Source organism: Anas platyrhynchos, chromosome 2 (assembly GCF_047663525.1).
Source record: "Anas platyrhynchos isolate ZD024472 breed Pekin duck chromosome 2, IASCAAS_PekinDuck_T2T, whole genome shotgun sequence".
In the NCBI taxonomy this organism is placed as follows: domain Eukaryota; kingdom Metazoa; phylum Chordata; class Aves; order Anseriformes; family Anatidae; genus Anas; species Anas platyrhynchos.
The window spans coordinates 92,653,101-92,666,500 of record NC_092588.1 but is presented as its reverse complement, the minus strand read 5'-3'; the positions used below and the strand labels follow the sequence as shown (position 1 = coordinate 92,666,500).

Below are 13,400 nucleotides of genomic sequence, written 5' to 3'. Positions count from 1 at the left end.
TCAATCAGATACAAGATGCTCTAAGACCTGTGAGGGGTAAAGGACGATCTCAAGATTCATTTTTCAATTCTGTGCATTAAGAACTTCCTGGATAGTTCTTATGAAGAGAAAAAACAACAACAACAACAACAAAAAGTTTCTTACTGGCAGCTCTGAGGTTACCTTAACTCTATGAGCCTTGGAAATTGAACAGGCGAGGTGATACAACTCATCTATATACTTCTCCACTGTAGGTTAAACAACAGTGAATTACCTCCTATTTGCTGCTGATCAGAAGTGCAGCAACTATGAAAGCTGCAGCCCAGTTCTGGCTCATGCTGAACTGAATCTTTAGTCCAGCATCTTGCAGTGCTGGTGTTATGGACAGTGCAGGGGTACTCTTGAGCAAGGCCAGTCCCACCTCACAGAGTGTGGCTCCTTTGCCCCTTATAACTTAATCTATCCTCATGCAATTAAGCTTAAGAAAACCAATCAACTAGCTTTCTGTTCACAGGAACAAATCTGATGTATTGTTCAGCATTATAGCCCTTCACAGCTAAATCCCTTGCAAGCAGGAAATACATTTAAGCCAGTTACATTCATGCTAACAGTAATATTGGTCACCAAGTACATCACAAACCAGCTTAAAGTATAGCTGTATTCAGATATTTAAGCATGTTAATTCATTAAAAAGGTGCTTATACATTTGGATTTTGTATGGAAGAGCATGCTAGTATATTTCTAAATCTCAGAGGGTAAAAGAAACAGGGTGGTGTATCTTTCAATGCTTTCAAGGAAAAAATCCCTTCCTTCAACATTCTTATGATGAACCTTAAGAGATTTTTGTCTAAGAATTAGATTTTGTTGTAAACTACCTCTAATTTTATTTATGTAAGTGTGGAATAAGTGAGGATTTCTATCTTACAAACACTCAAGGTAAACATATCAATTCATCATGTTGTGACATGTGTTCCATAAACTCCAGGAAATACCATCATCTTTAAGCGCATGTTTCATTCAGACTCCCACTTCATTCCCAACATAACAAAAAAGATGAAGTCATAAGAACTAATAATCAAAGATACTCTGGAGCACTGGGACTCAAAACTCTCCAAGTTCTATAACAACAGAACACACTTAGAGAATAATGATGTTCTTCATATTTTTTTTTCCTGTTTCTGCCATTTACACAGTCCTAAGGGTGCTGTCTGGGAAAATAACAAGAGCTACTACAGAACAGCTTGTTACCAGCATTGAACATCAGTGTAAGTGAAACAGAGATCAACGTGAACTGTGCTTTACAAAGCCTAACTTCGGTTATATGCTTGATGGCATATTCAGCTTCAGACAGCTGGAGGTTTTGCCACCTTCCTGTTCCCAGCTGGTCATCCCAGCTCCCACACCACTCTTCTGCAAACTGGATTGAGGCAGTGACTATTTAAGCAGGTGCTGTTTCTGAGCAGTTAACACTTTCTCTACCTCTTCCTTTCTGCAATATGGAAGATCCAGAAATATTTTTAGGGATACCAAGGCTAAAGGAACAATTGGATAGTGTGTCTTCTCCACTGAAGTTCTTCCCAGGTGAATAGCAGATGATCATTATCTTTACACCAAATGAGTCAGACAACTTAAATTTCCATGAAATATATACAGCATCGAAAGACTTATTTTGTTAGGTATGTCATTAAATATCCACCATGTGGCACATGCCACTAATGGCATGGCATGCTACACTTATTCAGGGAAACCATTCAAGTATCCACAAATAGTGGAATTGCACTACTGTAAAAAAAAAAAATAAATACAGCTGAGAGGAGAAAGATTCATTATAAGCTGCAGTATTTGCTAACTACATGTAGTTAACAGCCACTATTTTACATGTGGTGTGCTTTTCCATGTCCACTGAATGATGTATTTCCTTGTAATTTGCATCACTCCTCAGGTTTCAGGTTTGCAGCTCTTTTGAGAATATGTGAGAGAAACTGCTTACTATCACCAGAGGTATACTGTGGTGCACAAGCTATTTTGGAATTCAGGAAGTGCTGGGAAAACAGAAGTCATTCCACTGAACCCCACCCCAAAGCTGTCTGTGCACTGAGGCAGCAAGCTGCTGCACATGCCATAGTTGCTCTGATATTGCCTTTCCTTTTTCATTGCTCTGACACTTTCGGAAATTCTACATTAACCTTCAGAGGTCAGTTCAATTAATTAATGAGTTGTGTAAACCATTTCATCAATTTACTTCCAATTGATGAAATTACAAAAATAATCTCTTCGTGAATTCATGAGTCCTTCTGTGCTCCTTGTGTGAAATAGGTCATTTATGCTGCACTTACAAATTACAAACTTGTTTAGGTATCTGATTGCTAAAACCCTAAAATAAGCATGGAGGAACAGAGGTGAGTTTATGGACATGAAACAACATTTTTCAGGTCTTTCACTGTATGTTAAAATACAGCAGTAAGTCAGTAGCCAATATATATATATATATATATTTTTTTTCCCACTTGCAGCTTCATATAGAAAAACAATTAATCCAAGCAAGGTTATGTATGCCAACAATTGGATACTAATCAAAGCTCTTCAATCTGAAGAGAAAATCACTTCTAGTCATCATTAGCTTTGAAGGTTCCCCCTACACCACACCCTGCATTGACATGCCTCCAGCAGTGGGCTGCCATGGGCTGCCTTTCCTGCCTCTGCTCCACAAGGTGAACTCCTTCCCTGCACGGCTGTATATTAAATTCCCATGCAGCTGTCTTACACCACATAGCTTTCCTGGTGTTAGAATAAATAAAATTAAAACAAGAAGCCAGACCTGAATGGTCTAACAGGGTTTAAACAGAACATTTCTAGAGAATTGTGCTCCCTGGGCAGCCCATTCCAATGCCTAACAACCCCTTCAGTAAAGAAGTTCTTCCTAATATCCAACCTAAGCCTCCCCTGGCGCACCTTTATCCCATTCCCCCTCATCCTGTTGCCAGGCACATGGGAGAATAGTTCAATCCCCACCTTGCTACAGACTCCTTTAAGGTACCTACAGAGTGCGATAAGGTCACCCCCGAGCCTCCTCTTCTGCAGGCTGAATAAGCCCGGCTCCCTGAGCCGCTCCTCGTAAGACTTGTTCTCCAGACCCCTCACCAGCTTCATCACCCTTCTCTGGACTCTCTCAAGCACCTCCATGTCCTTCTTGTAGCAAGGGACCCAAAACTGAACACAGTACTCAAGGTGTGGCCTCACCAGAGCTGAGTACAGGGCAACAATCACTTCCCTAGCCCTGCTGGCCACACTGCTTCTTATGCAAGCCAGAATATCAAGTAGGCTCAATAAATTTTAGCTGAGTGCTCCCAGTATACACGGTTTATGCGTTTCTCAGAAAGTTGGAATGAAAATGCATGTATAGAAATGCAACCTTGGATCTTGCTTAAATTGTGTAAGAGGATCTTAAGAAAAGATTAACGCTTAAAATATGTATATACACACACAACAAACTGAATAGAATCCAACCTCAGACAATACTGGTTTAAAACTACTTGTTCTAACAGCCTATCAAGTATCTGAGACTCATGCAGCATGAAAATAAGTTTTTGCTAGTGCTGAGGTTATTTTATAAAGCTTGGTTTGATTTCCAAACAGATATGCCTCCAAAATGCCAGAACTCTTGCATGCCTAAATACCAGACCCCCTAAAGGGCTGGTTATGCAGAAACAGCTACCTCAAAGTTGTCAGACTACCATCATATCTAACTACCTTCTATCAAGAGAGCAACAAGGAGAATGCACTTCTCTCATTTTATCTTTACCATACATTCTGTTTACTGCCATGTTACTGCCCAGCCAGTCATAAGGCTACATTAACAATCAGTAAAGAGGTTTTATTTTTTTTTATTGCCTGACCAGAAGATTGCTCTATCCAGCCATGCCTGGAGGATATCAGCATTCTTTCCTCAAAATTAAAAAAGGGACAATAAGCATTCCTGGGGATATAGAGTGCAAGACAAAGCAAGTTCCCACACTTATCTTTCCCAGTGCTTTAATTAAATGCAGTCTTCATGAATTACTGACTCTGAAGGCCTCTCCAAGGAGGAGGCAGACACTTTTCCCCAAACCTGGTTGATGAAAACATCTAAAACCGTAATTGAAGTTTTACAAGAGACATGTATCTTTGCAGGAGACAAGTTTTTAGATGGGTGAAGCTAAAGATAACTTGAAGAATGTGGCTATAAATCTTACTTTTGTCTCACTTTTTTTCCCCTCTTGTAAACCTAGCAGTTTTGTTGATTTTGCCTTATAGTAAATTAAATCTAATTTTCATTAGAATCACAGTCTATTATAGTCTTTCAAATGGGCTCTACCAACCACAGGACCTAGACATCCCTCTTTTTAGGAACAGCAGCCCATACAGAGACTAAGATCACCATTCTCATGTGGTAGAATTGCCAGAGAAATCCAGGACACCCCAAGACTCACTCAGTGATCAGTTTCTGACCATGTAGCATAAATCTGTGCTTTAAGCTGTCTGTAAATTTATGTGTGAGAATGTTGTTAGCCATGTCATTGTTAGTAGCTGCAGGTTATGGCAAGAGTCCTTTAAGCAGCTACACTGAGTTTAGGACTGTTGAAAACCTTGGCTTCAGACATGGGCTCTGCAAAGTCAGGAAGCTCTAAAGGGAGGCATACCTGGAATGTGATCTGGCTAGCACTACTTTTTTTTTTTGTTTGTTTGTTTCCTGGAAGTTTGTCAGTTACCTTTATGTATATACAGTATTTGAGTGGAGCAAAGATAAAATCTATGGCACAGGTGCTACACAACACCTAGATGGACTCATTCTCTCCAACCTTGACACCTTTCCTTTGGGCTTTCTTATGCCTCTGTGGCCCCAAATAAGAATTTCTTATCCCTCCCATTGGGATTTCAGGGTGATAATGTCATGTGTATGACTTCATTTCTGAGATGCTTCTGAGGAGAAGTGAGTGATGATAAGTATTGCACATTCACAGGTCTCAGACAAATACAGCCCACATAACACATCCTTTGTTCTGTACATGGTGAAATAAATAACTAGCCCATTCATATTTTGGCAAAAAGACAAAATAGGAAGGACATTGCTAGCAGTCTTTAGCATCCTTGCCAAATTCCTCTGTGGAACTCAGCAAGCACCAGAATGCTCTCAGCCAAAGCACAAAAGCACATCTGAACCCTTAACCAATTTCCCTCAAAATTCTGAATCGAAGTTTTCTTGGCAGAAAGCTTGGAAGACTTTGTGAAAGGTAAGTTTAAATGTGAGCTGAACCAAAAAATTGAATGGCAAGATCACAAGTGTTTTTTGTTTTGTTTTTTAAATTACATATATAATATTGTCCAATAATGCTGTATTCCCTTGTGTCAGACTAGCTTAACAGGATGGTCACTAGCAGTTTATGAAAAAAGGTTTATATTGAGTTTATAACATTATACCTCTGCTTTTTATACATAAGAAGTAATACTGATGAAGCTACATTTTCTGATGACTTTCTAATACTTAGATTTATTAATATACGAACACATTGTCTAGAAGCATTCTGGTTCCAGTTTCCATCGTTTTCCTATTCTTTATAAGTTGCTAAAAACTGTATTTTCCAAACTTTTAAAGGCAACATTGATTAAAACAACCAGAAATAGACACAAGGCAGGAATATTCACATATTCTTAAAAGATTGTAAAAAGGAATAAGAAAACAACCCTTCACCTACATTAAATATACAGCATATAAAAATTACCAAAGTTGGAAATGTCTGTCAATTACATGGCCAAATTAAATACATGGATAATTGGTACTAAGCTAAACTGCCATCTAAAGAACTATGGAATTGCAGATGGCAAAAGTGAAATGAGGAGGAGGTGTAAAGTTAGCCCTGATTACATCTTGTTTGACGTGACCATTTAAACAGCTTATCCTCTGCTAAGATAATCTATTTTCAGGGATCTCATTTTTTATAAGGCTGAATCAGTTTTTGCCTAATGTTATACACAGGATGGTTTTGATCTGATCTCCAGCTTGCAGAGCGACAGCAGGTTGTTTTACTCTTTGCTTCAGATTAATTAATCTTTAATCACACTGAGGGGGAAGTTAATAGAAAAATTAATGAAGACAACATCACTGACTATGACGAGTAACAAATAACAATAAGAACAGATGCAGTCTGTTTGATGGCCCAATTTAAAATACTTCATGTCCAGTTACAAGCACACTCATTTTCTGTAAGGCAGGCAGTTGGGTAAGAAATAGATTATCATTTTTTGCTTTATGAGTATTGTAGAGAATACCTAAGGTTATAGCATGGAAGATTTAAAGAGAACAATAATAGTCATAGGATAAACACATGACAAGAAGCCTCGTTTTTCACCTGGGAATACTGGTTTTGTAACCCTGTGTGCATGTAGCCTTTCTTATGAAAAACATGAAAGGTGAGTCTTGTTTTAGGAATTATCACAACCAGAAGAGTTTGTCCTTGAATTGTACCACCCAGATGAAGTTTTCCAGGCCATGCAGGGAGGTTAGGGTACGATTATGTCCTACGCAGCTACACATTGCCTCTTCTCCATTCTCTATTCCTTCCTGCGATGTCTGTCACTGCTTCACCTTCACTGCTTCTCTTGCACAAGGGATGTGTCCCCTTAGAGGAGGGCCAGGTGAAGGCCAACTGTCCTTCATTTTGGTGACTTCCTCTTTTGTATGTTCTAGATGGCCATCCCTCTTTTAACAGGGCAGAAATATAACTCTACTTGACACAAGTTATCTCCAGTATCTCCATATTGCTTCTACTCCACATATCTCCTCTGATTTAAATTATAAAAGATAAAAAAGCCCCACATAAGGGAAGGAGGAGAACAGGAACAACACCCCTCCCTCATAAATGGTCCAGACAAAACAATGGTCTGCTATTCAGTTTAAAATAGCAAAGTATTTATTTGTGATTTTAACTTCCTCCACTATAACCCAGAACTTGAAAATCCTGGGATGAATATACCTGAAGACTAAATTCAAACTGAGTTCTTTAATCTCCTGTTTTCACAGGGTTCTGTTCAGGTTTTGGGAGCTTTTCAGAGTTTATTCACTTTTGTGTTTTGTTTTGAGATTTTTTAAGTTTTGTTTCTTTTCAACCTAAAACTTTGTTCATCCTCTGACAAATTGGTACTTTTAAATGAGAAAACAGTCTGTTGGGAAATCTCCAACTAGCTGTACTGCAGGCCCTCACATGGCAGAAGTTCAATATTACTTCAGATAATCTGACAAAAACACAGAGAACTTTAAAGTAAGACTGCAAAATGACAAAGTTCCCACATATTAGTTTCATTCAGTACAAATTTGCATAAAGGTAACTCCTCAGATTGCTACTGGTAACCATTGTAATAAATGGCTAAGTCCCAAATAGGGTTACAATCAATGTTTACAATTTATTAAACGAATAGAAGTAAGCAAACAGCTCTGGGTGCGCCAGGAGTCTCTGCTCCACCAAGACACACACCAGTTACATCAAGCATCTGATTTTTATGCTCCTAGGCTAATACATATGCATTACTACTTCTAAAAACAAACAGGGTTATTATAATCAGTTTCCGGAATCCAAACCCTCCTACTGGAGCATGCCTGTCAATCTCCAGTGGTCCCTCTGGGGGTCTCTCGTACTGAAGGCTTGTAGTCTTCCTCCCTCTTGTCCTTCTCCTTTGTCCTACTTGGCTATATGTCAGAGACTTGTGCAGCATCCCCTGCAAGCTTTGTCTTTTAGTTGTCCCTCAGCTTTCCCCTTATCCTTGATCACCTGGCCAGATATCAGAGACTTGCATAGTGTCCCATGCAATAGCAGTAACAGTTAGCAGTTATTCTGACACACCCCCCGAGATATCAGAGACTTCAAGGAAAAGCCTACAAATACATTTCCCTTCAAGCTCTCTATTGACACGAATTGCTAAAACATTCCTTTGCAAGATACAAGAACTATATACATTAACCGCTCTGTTTTTCTTAGACTTGTGCTTATACAAGGGTATGTAAGACAGAAGGTCACATTCATCATACCATGCAGTCCTAGCATTGTTCCATATTGACATGAATCAGATGATTTCACACTATGAAAAAAGTCTTTGAACCCATTGTTAACTGCATCTACCTGTTCTCTGCACAGGGGCAGAACACCTCAGAGAAACAATTGTTTGAATTATTAAACCCACCTGAATAACACTGAAGTGTAAGGTCACTGTTTTAACAGGATCTTGTTTAGACACTCTCTCTTTTATTGATTTGGTTAGAACACAAGGGCTAGAAGTGAGGTAGGAAAAAAAGAAAAAGCAATATGATTTAAAATACATTATTTTTGCTTGCTACCCAGGGCAAAAATGCAATGAAATCTGAAATAGGTCAAGTCCTGTTTTATCAGCTGTCACATTAATCAGTCTGGATGCATGAAGCTATTAACCATTCATACAGCTGTTTCATCTAAACAAGATATTCTATAATATTGGGAGAATCTTTTTCAGTCGTGAACTCATAAATAATCATTTTTGAAAGTGCCTAGTCAGAAGTAGGGTTTTATCACTACATGCCTTACACACAGAAGCAAACACAAATGAAGTCTTGAAATTATGTATTAGCAAGAAGAGGTACACATCAAGACTCACATTTCATTATCTCACCTACGACAAAGACCCTACCGCCAGTGAAGCAACAACCTGTTGCCTGCAGACACCTAATGAGGGGAAAAAAAAGACTGGACTGAATCAGAGCAAAGTCAATCCAGCACTTAACTGTGTCTCTGACTGTCCCCAACAAGAAAAGATTTAAGAAGAACACAGGACTGGGAAAATATATCCTCTTCCTTCCCAAGGGTACTCTTCCAGCCTCTCAGCTAAGGCTCAGGGTACTTCTCACACCAGACACAATGTCTTTGTCTAAATATTCCCAAATGGATTTTTCTTCCAGAAATTTGTTTATAAATTCTTGTCATTAACAGCAGCATGTGGCAAAGAATGTCACAATTCTGTTTCACTCTATGGTTTTTAAAAGCTTTCTGAACTACAACAGAAATAAAGAAGGAGCTTTCAAGAATTTTTCGAAGGCATGAATTGGCATACTATACTCTATTAGCTTCTCCCTGGAGCTACAGAAGTTCCTGCTATATAAAAAAATTATTAGCTGCAACATTAGAAAGAACAGATAATACTAACTGAAACATTGCCAGAATACCTCCTGTATATGGTTCTTGATAGTTCAGGTTGCCTGCAAGATATAGCTTGGAGCATGCTGAACTTTCATGATCCATAAATGCATGGCAGCAGAATGGTACAAGCCCATGCCACAACAGTACATGCGCAAGAAGTAAGTGAATATAGATTTGCAATCTCAACACTAGTCATTTTTGCTATCCAATGTACACTGGATAGCAACCAGTTGCCCTAAGCAGCTTTATTTCTGCTGTTTCTGGATGAATTGTCATCTCTGAAATTAGCTTTGCACAGCTGCAGTAAAGATGTTTTTACCTACCAGAAAAATCAGAAATTCTCCAACAAGCAAGGGCACATGAGCTAGCAGGGTTTAGGTAGCAGGATCATACTCAATACACCAAAGAGCACAAATCTTGCAGGGTACTTAACAGTGATAGAAGAAAATGGGACTGGTGAGAAAGGTTCTACTTTCTAGTGAAAGCGATGAGTTTGGTCATGGGCAATTAAAAACTCGAGACCAAAAGAAAAACCAAAAAGATAAGACTAATTTGACCCTGATATACTTTCCAACATTCTCCTGTCAGACTTTCTGTCACACATAGGTCAGACTACTCTGACAGACACTGTGGCACCCATAAAGCACACTAAGCACAACACACATCCCATAATTATCACAACTCTTCAAGGCAAACGTTCACCATTCTAGCAAGCCCAGTTGTGCATCTCCAGCAGAAGAGCAAAAGCCACACACACACAAAAAACATACATACAAAACACCACAGCAGCATTTTCCCACATTTGAAGGCTTCATTCCCACACTGTTCTCAAGGGAAGCAATGCAACTTCTTAGAAGTCTCACATCCACTTTTTCATTTCTAAAAAACATGCAAGCTACAACATTCACACCATCCACCTTTGGCTCCAACACATCAGTTAGCTCTAGTCATCCTGAACCATGGAACTTGTTCTTTTTTGATACAATAGTTGGAATCCTACCAATACTTGTATGATATAGACATGGGATACTACACTTTCTTCAATCTATGAAAGGAGCAAGTTTGGAAAATACCACCTTAATGTTAGAACCTGGAGGACAGTTCTGCTACTAGATAGCAGCACTTCTGAGCCTCTTTTGTTTTCAGTAGCATGACACATAGAGGGAGTTAGAATCTCATCATGTAGCGATAGAGCGCTGACAGCATTAACCTAGGATGCTACTTAGCATCTTTGCTAACTATGGTGTGTTGTGCAAATTAAAGCAAGAAGCCTTGGGCCCCTTTACCAAGGTCAGTTTCCTAATAAGAGTGTGAGCCTATCTCAAGAAACTGGTAGAAACTGGTCCTGCGGATGGACAAGAGCCAAGGAGAAACTGAGTCTGCACAAAGACAAGAGGTCAACTAGTGGTGATGAGGAAGAGTCATCAATCTTCATCCCCATGACCCCCGATGACCACCACCAAAATACACTGTGCAAGCGCAGATGGGAGGAGTTTATGGAAATGACTCCTTGGAACTAATTTTAATACAAAGCGGGGACAAGTTATGAATACGTATAGGCGTATTGTGAAACTTCATGCATATGTAACTCTTTACTGCATAAAACCAAAGCAAGTTGCTGCGTCAGGTGCACATGACTTTGGTGGGACTACCCCCTGTGCTGCCCCAGCACCGAATAAACATACCCACTCTACAATCTTACTGATTGTGGAGTCTGTTTTCTGCAAGTCAAAGCAGCCTAATGAAGAACAAAAATCATGAAGCTTTAGTAAAGCATGGTCATATGTACTATTACTGGTTTAAAAAAGAAAAGCCAGATTTACAGTTTTTTGTATGTCCTTTGCTTACCTCCTCTCTGCTAGCAGCAAGTAAAAATTATAGGTGGAGTCAAAATTATGTATGTGTGAAAGTAAAAACTGTGCTTCTACTTTAGCCATTCCTTACAGTCAAAAGCTTGAAATACCCAGCATTCAGAAGGCTTTAAAGTAATAATAACTAAAGTTTTCCATAGCAGTAATAAGAGGACTAAGGAACAAGGAAGCAAAGGCAGGGCATCTACAACTTTGCATAAATGCAGAAAACAGCTCTGGGTTATACAAGAACTTTAATACTGATCACAGTTTGATCTCTCCAGCATGCACATTACCCCTTTCACAGAATTAACCGCATCAATGCTATACCCCTGTTTACTATGGTAGGAAAAGCCTAGCTCTGTCATACCAACACAGAAACTGGCCCAAAACAATCACAATCTCTCAGACACCAGATTTATATAAAACAACAGCAACTGGAATTGGCACTCACCAGGAGCTGACACCAGCACTCTACTCTAGTCTGCTCTGCTCCCCCTTTTTCTTCCTTCCTTAGAAAGGGCCTTAAGCCCTTAGGAAGATTAATTACACAACTGCCCTATCCCCACCACCTGTGGCTGTAATTCATCCACAGGTGCTGCCAAACTGATGCGAATTAACCCCAACTGCCAGCTGAGTCCCACTGAGCCACTTGCTCACCCTTCCCCCACAGTGCAATGGGGGAAAAAAGGGATAAAAAGAGGGGTAAAAAAAAAAAAAAAAGAGGGGTAAAAGATCTTGGGTTGAGATAAAGGCAGTTTAATAGGTATTCCAAAAGCTGCATGCACAAGCAAAGCAAAGAATCCATTCACTGCCACCCATCAGTGGGCAGACTGTCAGTCATTTCCAGGAAAGCAGGGCTTCATCACATGTAACTGTTACTTCGGAAGACAAATACCAAATCTCTGAACAACCTCCCCTTTTCTCTTTAGCTTGGCTTTTATTGCTGAGATTGACATTATATGGGATGGGATGTCCCTTTGGTCAGTTGGGGTCCTGTTGTGTCCCCTCACAACTTCTTGCTGGTGGGGCAATGTGGAAATGGAAAAGACCTTGGCACTGTGTTAGCACTGCTCAGCAACAACTAAAACATCAGTGAGTTACCAACACTGCTTTGGTCACAGACCAATGCATTGCACCAGGCTACTATTAAGGAAATTAACTCCATCCCAGCCAAAACTAGTACAATAATGTAAGCAGAACTTAATCAGAGAGGACCAAGTCCAATCCCCCTGAAATAATGGCAAAATTCTTCAGGATGTAGGTAGAATAGAGGCTTTGTGCCTAGAGTTCATCTAGGAGGTATGTCTGATCCAAGATTTAGTTCATGAGCGAAAGCATGACAGTAGAATAAGACATCTGCCAAGCTCTTTCTTGTTTTAGAGCATTCCTGTAAGACTGCAGCAGGAGCGCATAGGGATACTGATACATTTGCTGCCATTTGTTTGCCACTAGATAAGTCTTTGTTCCCTTCCTCAACCCCTAGCAGAAATGCCTGTGGAGCAGAAAACGCTCAGGGAACAGCAGGGTGCTGCTCACAGATTGATCCTCAGCTTAGCAAAGTGTTTGTGGACAAGCAAAAATCCATAGCGTAAGTACAGAACCTTGGCTTAGCTTTTCTAGCCTGAAAATCCTCAGCTCTGTTACTTAAACGGTGTCCTGGAGATGTCTGAACATCAGCTATGAAACTCAGTCAGGAAAAGGGAGATTTGGATTAACCCCTGTTGCTGAAGAGGCCTCACCATCCATGTTTAATACCAGCTCAAATCTCTCTGTGTTACAGCAACTTCAGAAAGTCTTGCCAGATGGTTTGCTATCAGGAGGTCTCCAAGCACTGGATGGGCATGTCTCCAAACCATGCACACTGGGGCAGAGGGACAAAATGTCTATATAGTTTTATAGTCATCCATGGTTAAGCATAGCAGGGTGACACAGTGCCTTGGATGGGCTTCAGTGACACAGAAGGTCTCTTTGAAGATGTTTCTCTGTTCTCATGCTTAGGCTCGTATTTACATTAAAAACAATAACCTCCATGATGCTTTTGTTTCTGCTTCACTGCTCCATGTGCTTAAAAGGTGCCCACAAAGGCATTGGCTTTGGTCACAAGCCCCATAGCAACCCTTGATGTGCATGCCTATGCGGGATCATCCTGGAAGGGTGAGATGAATGAGCTATCAACAGGTGCTGTTAGCATACAGGAAATCCTGATAAGGCCACACTTATGCTGTTGAACTACAACAAACTGAGGACGCAATTTTAAAATACAGCCTCCCCAGGAGGAGGCTTCATGTGCTTTATGTTATTCAAACCTTGCTTCATCAGGGAAATTTAATTTCACAGTGGGCCTCCTGGGCCCACTGTGGGGAGGGAACCT

General features: G+C 40.0%; 1 protein-coding gene across 1 annotated transcript in view; it reads right to left on the bottom strand.

The window, feature by feature from the left end:
- STAC (SH3 and cysteine rich domain) overlaps positions 1-11,582 on the bottom strand; it is a 291,976-nt gene extending 280,394 nt beyond the window's left edge. Inside the window, exon 1 of the mRNA XM_038174436.2 lies at positions 11,481-11,582. The gene's annotated coding sequence lies outside the window, so the exon portion shown is untranslated. The remainder of the gene's footprint in view (positions 1-11,480) is intronic.
- Between the last annotated feature and the right edge of the window lie 1,818 nt (positions 11,583-13,400).